This window comes from Phyllobates terribilis, unplaced genomic scaffold, assembly GCF_046119375.1.
Source record: "Phyllobates terribilis strain yellow unplaced genomic scaffold, ASM4611937v1 Scaffold_5__5_contigs__length_657084704, whole genome shotgun sequence".
Lineage (NCBI taxonomy): Eukaryota > Metazoa > Chordata > Amphibia > Anura > Dendrobatidae > Phyllobates > Phyllobates terribilis.
The window spans coordinates 451,728,483-451,751,040 of NW_027362765.1; the positions used below are offsets into that span (position 1 = coordinate 451,728,483).

The 22,558-nt window shown below is 48.7% G+C and overlaps 1 long non-coding RNA gene across 1 annotated transcript; it reads left to right on the top strand.

Moving 5' to 3' along the window:
- The first annotated feature begins 373 nt into the window (after nt 1-373).
- On the top strand, nt 374-22,251 carry LOC141271252 (uncharacterized). The gene is made up of 4 exons (XR_012321872.1): nt 374-442; nt 5,580-5,654; nt 21,376-21,432; nt 22,203-22,251. It is a non-coding gene; the product is annotated as an uncharacterized lncRNA (long non-coding RNA).
- The last annotated feature ends 307 nt before the right edge of the window (nt 22,252-22,558 follow it).

The following is a 22,558-nucleotide window of genomic DNA, read 5'->3' on the forward strand; positions in this document are numbered from 1 at the left end:
TGCAGGCGCGGGACCAGCGGCATGTACAAATGCGCATGCGCCCCACAATAATAACACTTGCCTGGAGCAATATTCAAATACATGGGCGGCACCAGCAGTGACTGAATGCGGCGCCCGCCCAGGACTCAATGTGACGATCACACCCCTATGACTGAAAGAGCAGGTAGGACCTAAGTATATTAAAGGTTATACAATCATTATAGTTGCACCAATTTTAATGAAAAGAACTTGTTAGTGATGCACATTGCACCACTAACAACGCTATGGGGGCAGTGTAGTAGCTAGGACGTGACAGGTTCCCTTTAATAGTTCAAATCAATTACTAGTGTCCTAGTTAACCTTTACCTAATATACACATTGATATGTTTTCCTATAGGGCGGACACCATAATACTTCAATTAATGACTGAGAGAAGTGAAGTAATTGAAGACATCACAAATATGTAAGTGAAAAAATGTAATGATCTAATAGAAGCAAACAGTGTTGGACTGGGCTGCCAAGGGCTCACCAGTAACAATATCTCTGGGGGCCCACTGTTCAGTTGCATGCAAATTTTACATTCACAAATTTACCTGTGCTTCTATGTGTAACACGGTAACTTTAGATGCAGTGACACAGAAACACAGAGCAGCCAATACGGGGTTAATAAACAGGGGAGGTTTATGATAACAGGGTCAACCTCCAGGAAGGGAGTAGCAGGGGAAAATATAGGGGAAAAACAAGGGAAGTAGCAGGTAAAAGTCTATTACTGACAGTTCACAGTTTAACTAGATGTAGCAGAGTCGAACCATTTTGTAATCGATAGTTTTTTCACTTAGCTGACTCTTGCTCCTCACAAGGCAGTTGCCAGCTGAGGCCGGTGTTGATTTCTTCAGGAGTCCCCGCCCAAACAATGCTCCATCTTCTGGCGGCAGTGGGCGGTCTCTGATTTTACCCGCTGAGCCCCTAGTCCATAACCCGGCACCTCATGTGCTCGGCTCCACCGACCCTGCGTCTCTTCTCCCTCTAGTCGGCTTGACTCCTCCAGTCCACTGCACTTGTCTCTTGCTCTAAGTACTGGAGCCAGGAGCCTGGACCCTCTCACACTGTTCTGCTGAGCAGGACCTGGCTCTGCTTTCCTGCGCAACGTCCTCGTCTCTTCCTTTCTATAGCCACACCACCAGATCCCCGGTCACCTGACCTCCCAGCTCTCACTCTGGACACTCCCCCAGCTTCCCAGTCACCTGACTCCTGTGCTCACAGTCTGTCTTCCCCCTGCAACCAGAGGCATGGTCCCGGCAGTTCCGGATCCCTTGCTCTGAGGCTATGTGCCCATGATGCAGAAATGAAACAGAAAATTTCTGCAGCGTTTCTGCATCTCCCTGGCAGAAAAAACACAGGCAGATTGTGCATGCATTTTTCCTGCCAAATACATGCGGATATGACGCGTTCTTAACATCCATTTCCGCATGCTGGTGTCAAGCGCTTTCCAAGCGATTTTAGCATCACTTGGAAAGTTCTTGACAACTTGCTCACACTATATAAATCCATGCAACCGGCATGGATTTATATAGTGTGACTGCAAAAGAATGCTTAAAAATAAAAAAATAAATCTATACTTACCTTCCTATGGCCCCCGGTGTCTTGCTTCGCTTCGTTCTGACAGCAGGGAGATCGCGGTGCCCTGTACTGTAGGACCTGCCGTCACATGACTATGACATCAGCGCAGGTCCTTCAGTCCTTTGCGAGCTGCTGGCAAAGGAGGACAAGTGCTGCGGGGGCCGCCAGAAGGTAAATATAATCTTTATTTTTATTTTATTCTTTTTTTTACAGGTACTATGGTACCCGGGTCTGGAGGAGAGTCTCCTCTCCTCCAGACCTGGGTACCATCCGCACATTGAACCGTGTGATATCCGCTTGTGCAGATGTAGTGTTGCGGATGTCACGTGGTCCAATGCAAGTCAATGGCGGCGATTACGCTGCATGTCCGCAAAATTAATGGACATGCTGGGGATTTTTGAGTGCAACATAAACGCTGCGGAAAAATCCGCAGCATGGGCATTGACATTGCGGCTTGTCATTGGGGACCATGGGGGACGGATTACCAAGCGTTTCCCAAGCGTTTACGCTGCGGAAATTCCGCAGCATAAACGCTTGAAAAACGCATAGTGGGCACACAGCCTGAAAGTACTTACACCCCGGTCTTTCCCCTTACATTTGTAATGACACATTGGGCTGTTACATTAATGAAGAGATGCTGCCTTTGTCAGAATCTAGTGTATTAAGTGTATTGTTCAAACTGCTGCTCATGTGTGGACCGGGTTATGATGCTCCATTGTTATGGTATTGCTACAATTACTGCTGATCCATTAGATTGCATGGAGCTAGGATATAATTGATTATTGTTTAACCTTGTGGGGTACTATCTATCATTACACAATAGATTAGTCTTTATACTGTTTGACTGTCCCACAATGTGACACTCTGTCCCTTTTTCATCTGTATGTCTTTCCCTACCATTATGTTCCACTTGTCTGTATATCATTTTTAATCTATTTTTCGATGATATTTCATGATATTTGGGTTTTTTTGATCGTGCTTGGTTCTTTGTTGGTTTAGTTAATTATTTGCAATTATGCCCCGTCCTAAATATAGTCCTTAGGTGCAATTAGCAATGCATAGTTGAACATCTCCATGATGTGACGGCACCAGTTGAAGATCTTAATGACACACAAATATCGGTCTACACAGAGAGCTGTCATTTATTGGGCACCAGTCATGTATCATATTTTACAGTGCAAAGATTCCATAGTAGTTTATATGGGATACAAACAGTACAGGAATTATTATTTAAAGAAGCATTTCTCCCATCAAAGTTTTTATCCTCTTAATATTCTGCAGTCATTCACTACACTGTGTACTTACAATTGTTCATTTTGCCTTTCTACCCAGAAAATTCTTCTCTTGTCTCTGCTCTATGTAGAAACATGAAGTCTCTTGTCCCTGCATTTATCATTTCTCTCTTCAACTCCTGACCCAGCTGCTCCGCTCTTCCTCCTGCCATAGACTTTTGCTGTGACTCATGACTTGTGCAGGGAAAATTGACCTCCTGTTTCTACATAGAGCTTAGAAGAATTAAGCTAGTCAGTTTTCAATCACGTGATGTCATAGACCTAATGGAAAACAGAATAAATAACTGGCTAGAAAGGCAAAATTAGCAATTCTAAGTGCACAGTGCTATATAATAAGATGATTGCAATAAATTAATGATACAAATTTTGATCGGATGAGTGCTTCTTTAACTTGCTAAATGGGTACCAGGAGAAAACACACATGAGCCACTATTGTAGCATGACTTCTTTAGAAAGAAATAACGTATGCTTTCTGTAGGGATCTTTATACAGAGCTCATCTGACAGTTTTCCCAATGAACAGGACTGAGCAGCCTGCAATGTATTAGAATCTATGGAGGCTGCAGAAGACAAAATCCCAAACAACTGCAATATTGCTATTTTTTGCTATCAATGTTTACAATATTCATTTTCTGGTACATAGTTAGAAATCCCCAGTACATTAAATTCATTATGTCTGGAATAAACAATCATCTATTGTAAATTTAAAAAAGTGAAATAATATAGACAAGATGGACCACATAGTCTTTTTCTGCCAATAATCTTCTAGATCTTTAGGTATCCCCATACAGAAATGTCCTCAATTAGCAGCTGCTGACAGACAGAATTTTAGCATTTAGGCTGTGTGCCCACGTAGCATTTTTCAAGCGTATATGCTGCGGAATTTCCGCAGCGTAAACGCTTGAAAAACGCATGTATATCCGCACCCCATGGTCCCCAATGGGATTCCGCAAGTTCTATGCACATGCTGCGGATTTTTCCGCAGCGTTTATGCCGCGTTCAAAAATCCGCAGCATGTCATTTAATTTTGCGTTTCCGCAAGCGGAATTGCCTTTGTCCAATGCATAAAAAACGCAAGGCAATTCCGCATGTGGAAAACGCGTGATAAACGCGCGAAATATGCGCGATAAACGCGTGCGGAATTCCGCATGCGTTTTTCCGGGAGAGGACTTGCATTTATGCAGCAGAAATTTTCTGCTTCATAAATGCAACGTGGGCACATAGCCTTAGAGCTTGCTCGCACCGCCGTATACATCAGACGAGTGTTACCTGAATTTTTATCACATAGTACTCGGCCCAATGTTATTCATAGGGGCAGTGCTGATGACCTTTTTTTTTCACTAACAGAATCTGTTAGTGAAAAAAATCACAGCAGGCAGCGATTTCACTCTGAAATCAGATGCCACTCTCCCACTCAAGTCTATGGGTGCATGGAAAACGTCAGACTGCACTCAATACCAGCTGAGTTTAGTCCGATTTCCATGGACTCACACAATAGAAAAGATGGAGAAATTGTGTTCTCCATTTTCTCCTCACAGTGAGCTCCTATTCTCTCATCAGAGAGCGTTGGATCACACTATACTGACATTCAGATCAGAGTTTAATCAGAGTGTCATTAGCATAATCAGTCCGATTCTCTTGGATGAGAGAATTTATGGTCGTGTGACCCTGGCATTAAAGGGAATCTATCACCAGGTTTTGGCTACCCCATCTAAAAGCAACAATTCCAGCAATGTGTCATTTACTGGGCTGCTTGCTGCTGTTTTAATACAATCACTGCTTTCTCTGCTGCAGATCTAGCATTGCTCTGAATGCTAAGCCCTGTATAACCCACCCACAGCACTGATTGACAGCTATCTATGTGCACTGCGCATAGGCAAAAGACTACCAAACAGGGGTGGGTGCAGAGTTACATAGAGCTCATTGGTATGGAGGACTACATGGCAACATATTTACTAGCCCTTTAATGATAATCTCCTGTTGATAAAACAGTGATTTTAATAAAACGACAGCAAGTAGCGCAGTAGGTGACACGTCACTGGAAGCAAGATTTCTGTCTCTACATTGTGATGCTCTCAGATTAGGTGGCAGAAACCTGGTGACAATTTTTTTTTACATATAAACTATCACCAACTTTTTGCTATGTAATCCAAAAGCAGCATAATGTAGTGACAGAGACCCTGATTACAGCAATGTGTCACTTACTGGACGGCTGGCTGCCGTATTAATAAAATCACTGTATTCTCTACAGTGCTGTTAATGCTGATACCTGTAAGATACAGCCAACATCACTGATTGACATAAAGCTGCTAATCACTGGTGGGAATGGAGTTTTACAGAGCAGGAGGACTACATGACAAGTGACAGCTAGTCCTCTAGTGTTAATCCCCTGCTGATAAAACACTAAATGTATTGAACCTACAGCAAGCAGCCTAGTAAGTGACATCTTGCTTTTATCAGGGTCTCTGACCCCATATCAGGCTGCTCCCCTATTAAATAGCAAGCTGACAGATTCCCTTTAACAGTGGAATATAGTAAATGTAAAACCGTTGTCAAAGAAAGGACCTAGAATAAAGGGAGAAGGGGAGGAATTTACCCCATTTGTCACGGTCACTAATACTGCTGGACATCTTACTAATTACTGGCATTTGCATATTTCAATATGAGATATATTTTCCATGTACAATAGGGAAGAGAACATAAAGTTCCTAAAAGAAGAAATTCAAGAAAAGATGTTCATCCTTGAAAAAATTCAGCGGTCTCTGTAAGTGCTGAGATTTATTGCACTAATTAAAGCAAACGTTATAGATGACATAATGATCTATATTGCTTATTTTGATGTGAAGTATTGATTTACAAAAATGGCATTTTTTTCTGGAAAACTCTGTGTTAGGCATTTGGAGCAGAATACCCATCTTGGCTATTTCTGGTAAATCCCATTGAGGTGAATGGAGCTGTGAGCAGAATCAGCAGTCTGTACTCCCCTGCACCCTAGAATCAGCAGTCTGTACTCTCCTGCGCCCTAGAATCAGCAGTCTGTACTCCCCTGCACCCCAGAATAAGCAGTCTTTACTCCCCTGCACCCCAGAATCATCAGTCTTTACTCCCCTGCACCCCAGAATCAGCAGTCTGTACTTGCCTGCACCCCAGAATCAGAAGTCTGTGCTCCCCTGCACCCCAGAATCAGAAGTCTGTGCTCCCCTGCACCCCAGAATCAGCAGTCTGTACTCCATGCACCCCATAATAAGCAGCCTGTAGTCTCCTGCACCCCAGAATCAGCAGTCTGTACTCCCCTGCACCCCAGAATCATCAGTCTGTACTCCCCTGCACCCTAAATCATCAGTCTGTACTCCCTTGCATCTCACAATCAGCAGTCTGTACTCCCCTGCACCCCAGAATCAGCAGTCTTTGCTCCCCTGCACCCCAGAATCAGCAGTCTGTACTCCCCTGCACCCCAGAATCAGCAGTCTGTACTCCCCTGCACCCCAGAATCAGCAGTCTGTACTCCATGCACCCCATAATAAGCAGCCTGTAGTCCCCTGCAATCTATAATCAGCAGCCTGTACTCCCCTGCACCCTAGAATCAGCAGTCTGTACTCCTCTGCACCCGAGAATCAGAAGTCTTTACTCCCCTGCATCCCAAAATCAGCAGTCTGTACTCCCCTGCACCCCAGAATCAGCAGTCTTTACTCCCCTGCACCCCAGAATCAGCAGTCTATACTCCCCTGCATCCCAGAATCAGCAGTCTTTACTCCCCTGCACCCCAGAATCATCAGTCTTTACTTCCCTGCACCCCAGAATCAGCAGTCTGTACTCCCCTGCACCCCAGAATCAGCAGCCTGTACTCCCCTGCACCCCAGAATCAGCAGCCTGTACTCCCCTGCACCCCAGAATCAGCAGCCTGTACTCCCCTGCACCCCAGAATCAGCAGCCTGTACTCCCCTGCACCCCAGAATCAGCAGCCTGTACTCCCCTGCACCCCAGAATCAGCAGCCTGTACTCCCCTGCACCCCAGAATCAGCAGCCTGTACTCCCCTGCACCCCAGAATCAGCAGCCTGTACTCCCCTGCACCCCAGAATCAGCAGTCTGTACTCCATGCACCCCATAATAAGCAGCCTGTAGTCCCCTGCAACCTATTATCAGCAGCCTGTACTCCCCTGCACCCTAGAATCAGCAGTCTGTACTCCTCTGCACCCCAGAATCAGCAGTCTGTACTCCCCTGCACCCTAAAATCATCAGTCTGTACTCCCTTTCATCTCAGAATCAGCAGTCTGTACTCCCCTGCACCCCAGAATCAGCAGCCTGTACTCCCCTGCACCCCAGAATCAGCAGCCTGTACTCCCATGCACCGCAGAATCAGCAGCCTGTACTCCCATGCACTGCAGAATCAGCAGTCTGTGCTCCCCTGCACCCCAGAATCAGCAGTATGTACTCCCCTGCACCCCAGAATCAGCAGTCTGTACTCCCCTGCACCCCAGAATCAGCAGTCTTTACTTCCCTGCACCCCAGAATCAGCAGTCTGTACTCCCCTGCACCCCAGAATCAGCAGTCTGTACTCCCCTGCACCCCAGAATCAGCAGTCTGTACTCCCCTGCACCCCAGAATCAGCAGTCTGTACTCCCCTGCACCCCAGAATCAGCAGTCTGTACTCCCCTGCACCCCAGAATCAGCAGTCTGTACTCCCCTGCACCCCATAATCAGCAGCCTGTAGTCCCCTGCAACCTATAATCAGCAGCCTGTACTCCCCTGCACCCTAGAATCAGCAGTCTGTACTCCTCTGCACGCAAGAATCAGCAGTCTGTACTCCCCTGCACCCCAGAATCATCAGTCTGTACTCCCCTGCACCCAAGAATCATCAGTCTTTACTCCCCTGCACCCCAGAATCAGCAGTCTGTACTCCCCTGCACCCCAAAATCAGAAGTCTGTACTCCATGCACCCCATAATAAGCAGCCTGTAGTCCCCTGCAACCTATAATTAGCAGCCTGTGCACCCTAGAACCAGCAGTCTATACTCCTCTGCACCCCAGAATCAGCAGCCCTTACTCCCCTGCATCCCAGAATCAGTCTTTACTCCCCTGCACCCCAAAATCATCAGTCTTTACTCCCTTGCATCTCAGAATCAGCAGTCTGTACTCCATGCACCCCAGAATCAGCAGTCTTTGCTCCCCTGCACCCCAGAATCAGCAGTCTGTACTCCTCTGTACCCGAGAATCAGAAGTCTTTACTCCCCTGCATCCCAAAATCAGCAGTCTGTACTCCCCTGCACCCCAGAATCAGCAGTCTTTACTCCCCTGCACCCCAGAATCAGCAGTCTGTACTCCCCTGCATCCCAGAATCAGCAGTCTTTACTCCCCTGCACACTAAAATCATCAGTCTGTACTCCCCTGCACCCCAGAATCAGTAGCCTGTACTCCCCTGCACCCCAGAATCAGCAGCCTGTACTCCCCTGCACCCCAGAATCAGCAGCCTGTACTCCCCTGCACCCCAGAATCAGCATCCTGTACTCTCCTGCACCCCAGAATCAGCAGCCTGTACTCCCCTGCACCCCAGAATCAGCAGTCTGTACTCCCCTGCACCCCAGAATCAGCAGTCTGTACTCCCTGCACCCCATAAAAAGCAGCCTGTAGTCCCCTGCAACCTATTATCAGCAGTCTGTACTCCTCTGCACCCCAGAATCAGCAGTCTGCACTCCCCTGCACCCTAAAATCATCAGTCTGTACTCCCTTTCATCTCAGAATCAGCAGTCTGTACTCCCCTGCACCCCAGAATCAGCAGCCTGTACTCCCCTGCACCCCAGAATCAGCAGCCTGTACTCCCCTGCACCCCAGAATCAGCAGCCTGTACTCCCATGCACCGCAGAATCAGCAGCCTGTACTCCCATGCACCGCAGAATCAGCAGCCTGTACTCCACTGCATCCCAGAATCAGCAGTCTGTACTCCCCTGCACCCCAGAATCAGCAGTCTGTAGTCCCCTGCACCCCAGAATCAGCAGCCTGTACTCCCCTGCACCCCAGAATCAGCAGTCTGTACTCCTCTGCACCCCAGAATCAGCAGTCTGTACTCCCCTGCACCCTAAAATCATCAGTCTGTACTCCCTTTCATCTCAGAATCAGCAGTCTGTACTCCCCTGCACCCCAGAATCAGCAGCCTGTACTCCCCTGCACCCCAGAATCAGCAGCCTGTACTCCCATGCACCGCAGAATCAGCAGCCTGTACTCCCATGCACTGCAGAATCAGCAGTCTGTGCTCCCCTGCACCCCAGAATCAGCAGTATGTACTCCCCTGCACCCCAGAATCAGCAGTCTGTACTCCCCTGCACCCCAGAATCAGCAGTCTTTACTTCCCTGCACCCCAGAATCAGCAGTCTGTACTCCCCTGCACCCCAGAATCAGCAGTCTGTACTCCCCTGCACCCCAGAATCAGCAGTCTGTACTCCCCTGCACCCCAGAATCAGCAGTCTGTACTCCCCTGCACCCCAGAATCAGCAGTCTGTACTCCCCTGCACCCCAGAATCAGCAGTCTGTACTCCCCTGCACCCCATAATCAGCAGCCTGTAGTCCCCTGCAACCTATAATCAGCAGCCTGTACTCCCCTGCACCCTAGAATCAGCAGTCTGTACTCCTCTGCACGCAAGAATCAGCAGTCTGTACTCCCCTGCACCCCAGAATCATCAGTCTGTACTCCCCTGCACCCAAGAATCATCAGTCTTTACTCCCCTGCACCCCAGAATCAGCAGTCTGTACTCCCCTGCACCCCAAAATCAGAAGTCTGTACTCCATGCACCCCATAATAAGCAGCCTGTAGTCCCCTGCAACCTATAATTAGCAGCCTGTGCACCCTAGAACCAGCAGTCTATACTCCTCTGCACCCCAGAATCAGCAGCCCTTACTCCCCTGCATCCCAGAATCAGTCTTTACTCCCCTGCACCCCAAAATCATCAGTCTTTACTCCCTTGCATCTCAGAATCAGCAGTCTGTACTCCATGCACCCCAGAATCAGCAGTCTTTGCTCCCCTGCACCCCAGAATCAGCAGTCTGTACTCCTCTGTACCCGAGAATCAGAAGTCTTTACTCCCCTGCATCCCAAAATCAGCAGTCTGTACTCCCCTGCACCCCAGAATCAGCAGTCTTTACTCCCCTGCACCCCAGAATCAGCAGTCTGTACTCCCCTGCATCCCAGAATCAGCAGTCTTTACTCCCCTGCACACTAAAATCATCAGTCTGTACTCCCCTGCACCCCAGAATCAGTAGCCTGTACTCCCCTGCACCCCAGAATCAGCAGCCTGTACTCCCCTGCACCCCAGAATCAGCAGCCTGTACTCCCCTGCACCCCAGAATCAGCATCCTGTACTCTCCTGCACCCCAGAATCAGCAGCCTGTACTCCCCTGCACCCCAGAATCAGCAGTCTGTACTCCCCTGCACCCCAGAATCAGCAGTCTGTACTCCCTGCACCCCATAAAAAGCAGCCTGTAGTCCCCTGCAACCTATTATCAGCAGTCTGTACTCCTCTGCACCCCAGAATCAGCAGTCTGCACTCCCCTGCACCCTAAAATCATCAGTCTGTACTCCCTTTCATCTCAGAATCAGCAGTCTGTACTCCCCTGCACCCCAGAATCAGCAGCCTGTACTCCCCTGCACCCCAGAATCAGCAGCCTGTACTCCCCTGCACCCCAGAATCAGCAGCCTGTACTCCCATGCACCGCAGAATCAGCAGCCTGTACTCCCATGCACCGCAGAATCAGCAGTCTGTACTCCCCTGCACCCCAGAATCAGCAGTCTGTACTCCCCTGCACCCCAGAATCAGCAGTCTGTACTCCCCTGCACCCCAGAATCATCAGTCTTTACTTCCCTGCACCCCAGAATCAGCAGTCTGTACTCCCCTGCACCCCAGAATCAGCAGTCTGTACTCCATGCACCCCATAATAAGCAGCCTGTACTCCCCTGCACCCTAGAATCAGCAGTCTTTACTCCTCTGCACCCGAGAATCAGAAGTCTTTACTCCCCTGCATCCCAGAATCAGCAGTCTGTACTCCCCTGCACCCAAGAATCATCAGTCTTTACTCCCCTGCACCCCAGAATCAGCAGTCTGTACTCCCCTGCACCCAAGAATCATCAGTCTTTACTCCCCTGCACCCCAGAATCAGCAGTCTGTACTCCCCTGCACCCCAAAATCAGAAGTCTGTACTCCATGTGACGCGCCCCCTGGGCCATGTTGTTAGGGATACCCGGAGCCGGATCAGATGGGGGTTGTAGTCTCCGAGTGGCTGTGACCCGGTCCGTGCCCAGGGTGTCAAACTCAGTGTGCGGCAGTCCTTGCAGATGTTCTTAGTGTCGACTACGCCACCCGTTGATTTGCGGTCAAAAGGCCGCCGCTGCAGGATGGTCCGCTGAGGCTGGTGGTGTGTGTGCAGCTGTGGTAGTATAACCCCCAACGGGAGGGGTATAGCCTCAGGGGGTCAGACGTGGAGGATGGTGGTTGTGAAGGTGCAGCAAGGAGACTCAGAGGCATGAAATGCAGTTTCAGGGTTTTTACTCACTGGTGTTGCTCGGGTCACTCTGTACAGCAGTGACCACCCAAGCCGTGCTGCGTCCACCAGGTGCGGGACTCGGTCAACTCCCGGGCAATTCCTGAGTATGGTCCTGAGCTCCCTTCTTCTCTCTCTCTCTCTGCCGTTCTCACCAGGGATCCACCTATGTCCGGCTCCCTCGGGTCTCTTGGTGGTTGAACCTTCTCTGGCTTCCCTGACCCTATGCTCGGTGTGCCATTCTGGTGGATTTGGTGAGGGTCGTGGCAAATCTTGCCCACGACCTCCGGTTCCTGGCTAAGGTTTGCTTTGGCCTCCGCCAGCTTGGGATCCGGTACCCTTTTGCCGACCCTTCACCCTTTTGTCCTTATTCTGGGATCTTGGGGTCCCCTCTCGTCCTGCGCCTCTGGGTCCCTCTTCCTTCTCCTCTCCTGGAGTTACTGCTGACTCACTGACTGACTGACTGACCCTGTCCTAAGATGGTGCCCACCTTATATACTCCCTCTATGTGTGAGCTCAGGTGACCAGCACCCAATGAGCTCCTACATTTACCCAGACTACTCCCCCTATCTGCCCCTACACTACTGGGATGTTCCACCCCCCTCCCACTCCAGCCAGGGACAGACGCTGTCGTACCTGCACATAAACTGGTGGGAGTACCGTAGATCTGTCCCCCGGAAATGGGATGTATGTAGTGCATGCAGCCTACTGAGCTCAGTTCCACACTCCATCCTTACCCGGGAGTGGAATACCACACCTCTGGCTTGAGGTGTAATACCCCTGTAGCAGCCGAGTCCTCAGGGTGCTACATTCCCCCCTGGTAAATCACAGCACGTCCTCGGGCTGTAAAAGAATAAAAACATCACAAACATACAATTTTTTTTCAAAAACATCATAACCATATAAAACACTATATATATCATAAAACTTTTTCATATAAACATTCTTGTTCCTCCGGCCACGGTGCAACTTGTGACCGGGTAAAGTGCAACAGTCTCCTCTGGAAAGAAAAACACAGCTTTCCTATAAAACCGGTAGGGGGCGCTTTAAGAAGCGCAACTATGTACAAAGGGGAATATGGCCGCTCTCAGTCCTCGGCCAGTGGGGAAAAGGGATGGCTGTTCACAGTCCTCAGCCTGTTAAGGGATAGGGACACATGGGTATTCACTTGCTGGTCCCGACGGGGACTACACTTTGGTAGCAACAGTTTTTGTACCCACACGGGTAACTATTTACATATTCTATTTACAGTTCATCAGTGGCGGTGTGCTCTTGGCTGAGGGTAATCTTTAGACCCGTCCGGGTCCTCTTGATCCTCCTCACCCCGTAGCTCCTTCTCAGTAAGTCTATGCACGTGCAGGGCATACGGGCCCTTGGCGCACTGATGCCGGGTGAAGGTGACCTCATCACCCAGGTATAGGTCACGACCTCTGTGTCCCTCCGGCAGATGACTTTCAACGTCTCTGCGGGTGACAAAGACGTCGCCGGGGGTCTTGTGGTCCCGGATGAAACCCCACCCGTGCTCCAACTGGAATTTTATTACAGTCCCGCTGGCACGGGGACCGTGGGCAGCACGGGGGTTTCTGCGGGCTCGGCTCTTCTGCTCGGCGCTCTTCACTTGGAGCCGCTCCTCGCGGACCCGCCTCTCTCGTCGCTCTCTAGCAAAAACCTCCAATTGTTGCTGGCAGCACTCCGCATGCTGGGCTGCGGCTGCCCGGGTCTCCTCGGTGAACCCGATGAGGTCTTCTCCGGTGGGGTCCCACGCAAACTGCGCTTCCTCCAACGAGAGTGGGGTGATCTTGGCGGGCGCCGGAGCCGGGATCAGGGGCTCATCCAGGGGTCTTTCCTTCCGGAGTCGGGGATGGTAATACTCCGGTGGCCACACAAAGGGCTGCCCATCCGGGCATGTGTGCTGGGCAAATAGGTCTTCACCCAGGTGTGGCGCTGTGGACGTTGAGGGCGCTGTTGTTGTGGCGGCGCCCGGGTTCACCAGGCCTTGCGACCAGGCCTGGGGCACCCTGAATGTAAAGGGCACCGTGAAGACGGCGGCGCCCGGGGTTACTTGGCCCAGTGACCAGGCCGGTGGCTCAGTGGAGGTAGAGGGCGCTGTTGACACTGCGGCGCCCGGGGGCACTCGGCCTTGCGACCAGGCCGGTGGCGTCTCCTGCTTGGCCGTGCTCTGGATCGAGGCGCGTGACGTCACAGGGGGCGTGGCCGCGGCTCCGGCCGCTTGAGGCCTAGCTTGGAGCGATGACGCAGCGGCTACGGGAACGGTGAGTGGGGCTTCGGGCTCTGCGACGGGGAGCTGGGGCAGGTTTACGGCTTCTGGGCACGGGATATTGTCGTCCCCATTACCTGCCTTCATCTCTTCGGCTCCCTCCGCGGCGTCGTCTCCGGCCGTCGTCCCTCCTTCGCCGTCCTCAGAGGTGGACTTGCTCCTCGCTGCGGGTGGCATGCTTCGCTGGCAAGCTCCAGCCTGCAGGGCCATCTCTCGGGTCCACTCCGCCAGTGTTTCCTGCTGCACCCGGGCCATCCTTCGTGCGAGGCCCTCCAGAGCGGTCTGTGCACGCTCCCGGTCTCGGGGGAGCTGTGCCAAGATCTCCACCAGGCCTTCTGGGGTTGTCGCTTGCAACAGGCTCCTGACCACTGGGTCGGTGCTGCCTGCCTCTCCCTCCATCTCCGGGTACGGCTCCTCCAGACTCCTCCAGGCTGCTCCCATCTTCTCTGTTTTGTTCTGTATCCGCCCCCATTGGGGGTCGTCCTGGGGCAACTTTGTGATTGCCAGTTCCAGGGGCAGTTCCCTCACGCTGATGGACATATCAATCATCATAGTCTGTGCTGGTGGGGGCGGTTTCCACTTTTGGCGCCATTTCCGATCCTGGCCCACGATGGGAGGTGGCCTCTTGCCATCCTCTGGCACGCCCATAATGGCGTCCGCTCTGCCAAGGCGGGAAATCTTCTCAGATGGCGGGAACCGCTTCCCAGTGGCGGGAAACACTGCAGATGGCGGGAAAAGACTGCAGATGACGGGCAAATGGCGGGAACTGATCCGAGATGGCGTCCGATGGCGGGGACCCTCTGGAATTGGCGGGAGACTTCGTTTTGAGGTAAATGCGAATTTTTCTTCAGGCACGCAGTACCCGGTTGTTGCGGGCACGTGATCCTGCCGACTACGCCAAAGTTGACGCGCCCCCTGGGCCATGTTGTTAGGGATACCCGGAGCCGGATCAGATGGGGGTTGTAGTCTCCGAGTGGCTGTGACCCGGTCCGTGCCCAGGGTGTCAAACTCAGTGTGCGGCAGTCCTTGCAGATGTTCTTAGTGTCGACTACGCCACCCGTTGATTTGCGGTCAAAAGGCCGCCGCTGCAGGATGGTCCGCTGAGGCTGGTGGTGTGTGTGCAGCTGTGGTAGTATAACCCCCAACGGGAGGGGTATAGCCTCAGGGGGTCAGACGTGGAGGATGGTGGTTGTGAAGGTGCAGCAAGGAGACTCAGAGGCATGAAATGCAGTTTCAGGGTTTTTACTCACTGGTGTTGCTCGGGTCACTCTGTACAGCAGTGACCACCCAAGCCATGCTGCGTCCACCAGGTGCGGGACTCGGTCAACTCCCGGGCAATTCCTGAGTATGGTCCTGAGCTCCCTTCTTCTCTCTCTCTCTCTGCCGTTCTCACCAGGGATCCACCTATGTCCGGCTCCCTCGGGTCTCTTGGTGGTTGAACCTTCTCTGGCTTCCCTGACCCTATGCTCGGTGTGCCATTCTGGTGGATTTGGTGAGGGTCGTGGCAAATCTTGCCCACGACCTCCGGTTCCTGGCTAAGGTTTGCTTTGGCCTCCGCCAGCTTGGGATCCGGTACCCTTTTGCCGACCCTTCACCCTTTTGTCCTTATTCTGGGATCTTGGGGTCCCCTCTCGTCCTGCGCCTCTGGGTCCCTCTTCCTTCTCCTCTCCTGGAGTTACTGCTGACTCACTGACTGACTGACTGACCCTGTCCTAAGATGGTGCCCACCTTATATACTCCCTCTATGTGTGAGCTCAGGTGACCAGCACCCAATGAGCTCCTACATTTACCCAGACTACTCCCCCTATCTGCCCCTACACTACTGGGATGTTCCACCCCCCTCCCACTCCAGCCAGGGACAGACGCTGTCGTACCTGCACATAAACTGGTGGGAGTACCGTAGATCTGTCCCCCGGAAATGGGATGTATGTAGTGCATGCAGCCTACTGAGCTCAGTTCCACACTCCATCCTTACCCGGGAGTGGAATACCACACCTCTGGCTTGAGGTGTAATACCCCTGTAGCAGCCGAGTCCTCAGCACCCCATAATAAGCAGCCTGTAGTCCCCTGTAACCTATAATTAGCAGCCTGTGCACCCTAGAACCAGCAGTCTATACTCCTCTGCACCCCAGAATCAGCAGTCCTTACTCCCCTGCATCCCAGAATCAGTCTTTATTCCCCACCACCCCAAAATCATCAGTCTTTACTCCCTTGCATCTCAGAATCAGCAGTCTGTACTCCATGCACCCCATAATAAGCAGCCTGTACTCCCCTGCAACCTATAATCAGCAGCCTGTACTCCCCTGCACCCTAGAATCAGCAGTCTGTACTCCCCTGCATCCCAGAATCAGCAGTATTTACTCCCCTGCATCCCAGAATCATCAGTCTGTACTCCCCTGCACCCCAGAATCATCAGTCTGTACTCCCCTGCACCCCAAAATCAGAAGTCTGTACTCCATGCACCCCATAATAAGCAGCCTGTAGTCCCCTGCAACCTATAATTAGCAGCCTGTGCACCCTAGAACCAGCAGTCTATACTCCTCTGCACCCCAGAATCAGCAGTCCTTACTCCCCTGCATCCCAGAATCAGTCTGTACTCCCCTGCACCCCAAAATCATCAGTCTGTACTCCCTTGCATCTCAGAATCAGCAGTCTGTACTCCATGCACCCCATAATAAGCAGCCTGTACTCCCCTGCAACCTATAATCAGCAGCCTGTACTCCCCTGCACCCTAGAATCAGCAGTCTGTACTCCCCTGCATCCCAGAATCAGCAGTATTTACTCCCCTGCATCCCAGAATCAGCAGTCTTTACTCCCCTGCACCCCAGAATCATCAGTCTGTACTCCCCTGCACCCCAGAATCAGCAGCCTGTACTCCCCTGCACCCCAGAATCAGCAGCCTGTACTCCCCTGCACCCCAGAATCAGCAGCCTGTACTCCCCTGCACCCCAGAATCAGCAGCCTGTACTCCCCTGCACCCCAGAATCAGCAGCCTGTACTCCCCTGCACCCCAGAATCAGCAGCCTGTACTCCCCTGCACCCCAGAATCAGCAGCCTGTACTCCCCTGCACCCCAGAATCAGCAGTCTTTACTCCCCTGCACCCCAGAATCAGCAGTCTGTACTCCCCTGCATCCCAGAATCAGTCGCCAGTACTCCCCTGCATCCCAGAATCAGCAGCCTGTACTCCCCTGCATCCCAGAATCAGTAGCCTGTACTCCCCTGCATCCCAGAATAAGTAGCCTGTACTCCCCTGCACCCCAGGATCAGCAGTCTGTATTCTGTATTCTCAGTACTGGCGAGGGTCCCAGAGTTCACTCCCCACTAATCATACAGTGATGGAAGATCCTAGAAATATCAACACCCTTTATCCGTTTATATTTCATGTTTCCGCTTACCTTCTATACCTCCCATTTATATTAAGTATTTGGAGGGGAGATGAGAAGCAATGTTAGAAAATATTGTTCTACTCAAGTTAATAGATGCTTGAAACAAACTTCCAGCAGATGTGGTATTCGGTGAAGATAGATTTTCCCATTACTGAGATAGGAGATGACAGTTGGTGCTTATTAAATTCTATGAAGAGGGGGGAGAGGAAGAGGAGGATGGAGCAGCTAGAGGCAGACAGACATTCTGCTGTAAGTTCTCCTGAAACAACATTTACAGCTCTCCATAGAACTTTCTGAGCACCAACCGTCATCTCCTATCTCAATAATGGGAAGATTTGTGTTCACTGAATACAGATTTTACCCGTGAATTAAGAATTTTGAGAATGAACGATCAGTTCAGGAGATGAACTAAGATATAGATTAATGAGAAAAAAATAAATAAAATGATGGTTATTCTTTAAATTGTGTGATGTTGCACATTTAATATGATGACTTAATATCTGAGATGGATTGGGAAGGCACCAATCAGAGGTAGACATACCCTTGGTGCAGCCTGTGTAGATGCACAGGGGCCACACAGGTAAGGGGGCCACTTTCATCTCCACAGCAGGTAGAATGATGCATTATGATGAGCTATTGGACTACAAAGGCCCATATATTATTCTTGCACGGGGCACTTTTCTGTCTGTGTCCATCCTGGCATCAATGCTCATCAAAAATCCTAATAACTATATGCATAGATTTAAAAATTCTTACATTTAGTCCACAGCTACACTGTTTCTCTGTTTCTGGATTCTGGATTCTGTAGTGGATGGGTAACCAGTGCAATGACTGGCACAGGGTAGAGGCATCGGTGTAGTGGCTTGAAAGGAATATGATCCTGCTGCTGGATTAAGGATGGATTGGCGAGGGGAGGGTTTAGTAAGAGGGAGACCGAGTAGAGGAGAGTTGCAATAGTCCAGACAAGAATGAATAAGAGCGACAGTAAGGCCACGGCCCCACTATCAGTATTCAGTCAGTATTTTTTCTCAGGAGTGGGAGACAAAACCAGGTGAGGAACAATCAGAGAAAAGGTATAATAGAAACAAGTCACCAATTCTGCATTTATCACCCACTCCTGGTTTTGGCTCCCTCTCCTGAGAAAAAAATATTGACCAAATACTGACCAAATACTGATAGTGGGGGAGTTTTTGCAGTCAAAGGTAAGAAAAGGTCAAATTCTAGAGATGTTTTTAAAGTGTAGGTGACATGAGCGAGCGAGTGATCGAATATAGGGGGTGAATGAAAGATCTGAATCAATAATGATCCCAAGACAGCGGGCGTGTTACTGGGGAGTAATGGTAGAACTACACACTGATATGGCAGTATCGGGCATAAGTAGGTTAGTGCAGGGAGGAAACACAAGGAGTTCAGTTTTTGACAGATTCAGTGTCAGCTAGAGGGAGGACATGATGTTAGAGATGGCGGAAAGACAATCGCTGGTATTTTGTAATAATGCAGGGTGATGTCAGGAGACGATGTGTATAATTGGGTGAATGGTAAAGTGATATATATATAAAAAAGGAAAGTTTTATAGGGAGACATGCTGCTAGGTGAGAATACACCAGTATGGTATATTGGGAATCCCTGAGGAGGTTGGGGGGGGCAGATTATATGGGGGTCCCTGCTGCTAACTATGTATTATACTTATTGTACCATGGCCAGAATGTGCACCAGTTATTTGCTCTGATTATGTTGCACGTGCCTGTACTATTTGTACTGACTGTTATTATTCTCTATATAATATGGTTATATTCACTTCACTCTTACCTTATATCTTTATATTGGTCGGTTAATTATACTGTTTGGCACATTTTGCATTACTTTATTAATTCTTTCTTTGTATTACCGTATAAACTCACATATTTTTATATCTCGACTATAAAGTTGACATGATATGTCATACTGGTGAATTCTCACCCAGCAGCTTGATTCCCTATACAACTTTCCTTTTTTATATACGGTATATCACCCCACACCCATGTACTTCAGTGAAGGTTTATTTTACTTTATTACATTCATTCTGACTGGTTTTACTGACTTATTAATCAGTTAGATTTATGTGGCTTTTTTAGTATATAGTGTGTGTATATTTATACAGTATATAGTGTGTGTGTATACAGTGCGTATAGTACATATGTATACAGTATATAGAGTGCGTATGTATATATGTAGAATTTAGTGTGTGTGTGTATATGTATATAATTTGTGTATGTTTAAGTATACAGTATGTGTATGTATACAATATGTAGAGTACTTATGTATACAGTATATAGTGTGTATGTATATATGTAGTATCTAATGTGTGTGTTTATGTATATAGTGTGTGTATGTGTATGTATACAATATGTAGAGTACTTATGTATACAGTATATAGTGTGTATGTATATATGTAGTTAATAGTGTGTATGTATATGTATACAGTATATTAGTGTGTGTATGTATACAGTATATAGAGTGCATTTGTATATATGTAGTATATAGTGTATGTATATAGTGTATGTATATGTATACAGTATATAGTGTGTGCATATGTATGTGTACAGTATGTAGAGTACATATGTATACAGTATATAGAGTGCGTATGTATGTATCAGTGGCGTACCGGCAATGGCGGAAGGCCACACCGCTGCTGTGGGCTTCGTGAGCCGGGGGTCCCATACTAGGCCCTCCCTGCTCGTTGGCACTCGCACTGCCTGGCTGCCCGCACAGAATGATGGGGGTGGAAGCATCTGCTGATGCTCCCTCCATCATCATTGCTCGCGCTGACGGCCGGAGGGGCGGCCCAGTGCAAGCAATCATGATGGAGGAGGGAACATCAGCAGACGCTTCCACCCCCGTCATTCATCCTTGGCGTCTGACGTCTCAGAGCAGCAGGCGCGATGACGTCATTACAGGGTGCCCGCTGCTCTAAGATGTCCGGCGGTTCACACCACACGCTGAGGAGACTGAAGCATCGGGTGGAACCAGGAGAGGTGAGTGGAGGTGCATTATGCTGTATAGAGGGCCATGGGGTGCATTATGCTGTAAGGAGGACCATGGAGGTGCATTATACTGTATGGAGGACCATTGGTTGCATTATATTGTATGGAGGACCATGAGTGTGCATTATATTGTATGCAGTACCATGGGGGATTCATTATATTGTATGCAGGACCATGGGGGTGCATTATATTGTATAGAGGACCATGGAGAAAACATTTTATTATATGGAGGACCATGGAGTGTGCATTTTATTATACGGAGGACCATGGGGGTGCATTATATTGTATGGAGTACCATGGAGGGTGCACTATATTGTATAGAGGACTATGGTGAGAGCATTATATTCCATCGAGGCCAATGGGGAGTGCATTATATTCTATGGAGGATTATGGGGAATGCACTACATTATATGGAGGAACATGGTAAGTGCATTATATTCCATTGAGGACCATGGGGAGTACATTATACTATATTGAGGATTATGGGGGGCGCATTATACTATATGGAAGGATATGTGGGGCCATTATAATATGTGGGGGTCCATTATACCATACGCAAGCAATTATACAGTATGAAGGTTTGTGTGGATCCATCATACTGTGTGGGGCCATTATACTGTATGTAGGCCCATTAATGTGAATGGAGAGCTGTGTGGGGGTCACAGTTGGGGGATCATACTGTGATGGGGTCACCATACTTTGCCTTGGGAGTTGAGGTGGGGTAGAATAGGGTCATTATACTGTGCATGTCGAGGAATTCACCATGGTGGTATCAAACTGTGTTTGGGGGGCATTTTTGTTTGCATAATACTTTATGGGGCAATGAAAGAGGAATCTAGGACTTCAGCAGGAGGTAAATTACTATGTAAAGGCTGCAAAGTTGTGAGATCTGCTCTTCTGTGACCCCGACAATTATTAATTTTATTTTTTGGTGAGGGCCCAATTAGAACTTCTGCTATGGGGCCCCATGATTTCTATGTACGCCCCTGGTATATATGTAGTATAGAGTGTGTGTGCATATGTATATAGTATTTGTATGTGTATGTATACCTATACAGTATACAGTGTGTGTATGTATACAGTATATAGCGTGTGCATGTATATATGTAGTATACAGTGTGTATATATATATGTGTGTATGTATACAATTGAAAGTGAGTATATTGTGTGTGTATTGTACAGAATATAGCTAAAATCAATAATTAGTATTATGAAAAGTCTCAGTGTAGTACTCGCCTAACATATAGGATGATCTGTTTCATGTACTATAGGGAGGAGACTGCCAAAATGATAGATGACGAAGACCAAATGAATTTGAACATTGTTGTGTAAGTGCAGATATTTACTACTAATATAAGAAGATATAATCGTGTTACTATAAGAGAAATGGAACATAGTTGCCAACATCATTTATCCTCATCCCTTCCATAACTCATATGTGTCACATTTATGTGGTTTTCAAATACAAAACAATATGGCCAAAGATGATAAATGGCACAAGGACAGTGATTAGCTGCAGCGGTCAGGGGGGTAGTCGCTAACTTCATTGCTGGAGTACAGGATTTATCATTTAACAATGGCTCTTTTAGTATTTTACACCATTTTCTCGATTTTGGTCCAATTACCCAAATCCTCCTGATAATGTCGCAGTCTCACAGTCTTGTGTTTGCTTATTGGGCTGTCAGGTTTGGCAGTCCGTGCAACGGGGTCTGTACTCGGACCGCGTTCCACAGATATCTGATCCAGGCATTAATGTATTCTAATAAATTGTAGACCATGCAGCCCCCGATCTGCACTGTCGCTACTAGGTAACAGTCAGGGTCAGATGATCAGTGGGGTCTCCATCTGGATTCGGACGTTTGCTTCCCTGATATTGGTGGCAAATCCTAATGATTGGTCATCAGTATCCTAATCCTGAGAGACCCCTTTATCTGTGGAGGAAATGGGCACATTGTGCTAAGGAAGTATTTGGGTTGGAGTGAGAAACTGGGGAATTTCCTCTGTCTGTCGCTCTCCTGAAAATGAACCTTTTACTCATCCTAATCGCCACTGTTACTTGCATATTTCCATGACATAATATATGTTTCATGTATTGTAGGAAGGAGACCACCAAGGTCAAAGTCAAGAAGACCACCATCAAAAGCAGGTAAGGGCAGAGATTTAGGGTATGTGTGCACGTTGAGTATTTGATTGCAGAAATCTCTGTAAAGTTTCTGCATCTTTTGACAGCAAAAAATTCTGTAGAAAAAACATGCGTTTTTGGTGCGTTTCTTGCATGCGTTTTTTTAAGCATTTTTATACAGAAATTAAAGCTTTTTGGAGCTAAATAAAGATATCTGAAAAAAGAAACGTGGGGCATCGCTTTAACTCTTGGATTACCATTGGACCTGGGGTGAGTATATTAGGTTAATTTAAATGAATGTCTGTTTTATTTCAAATAAAGTGTTTTATTCT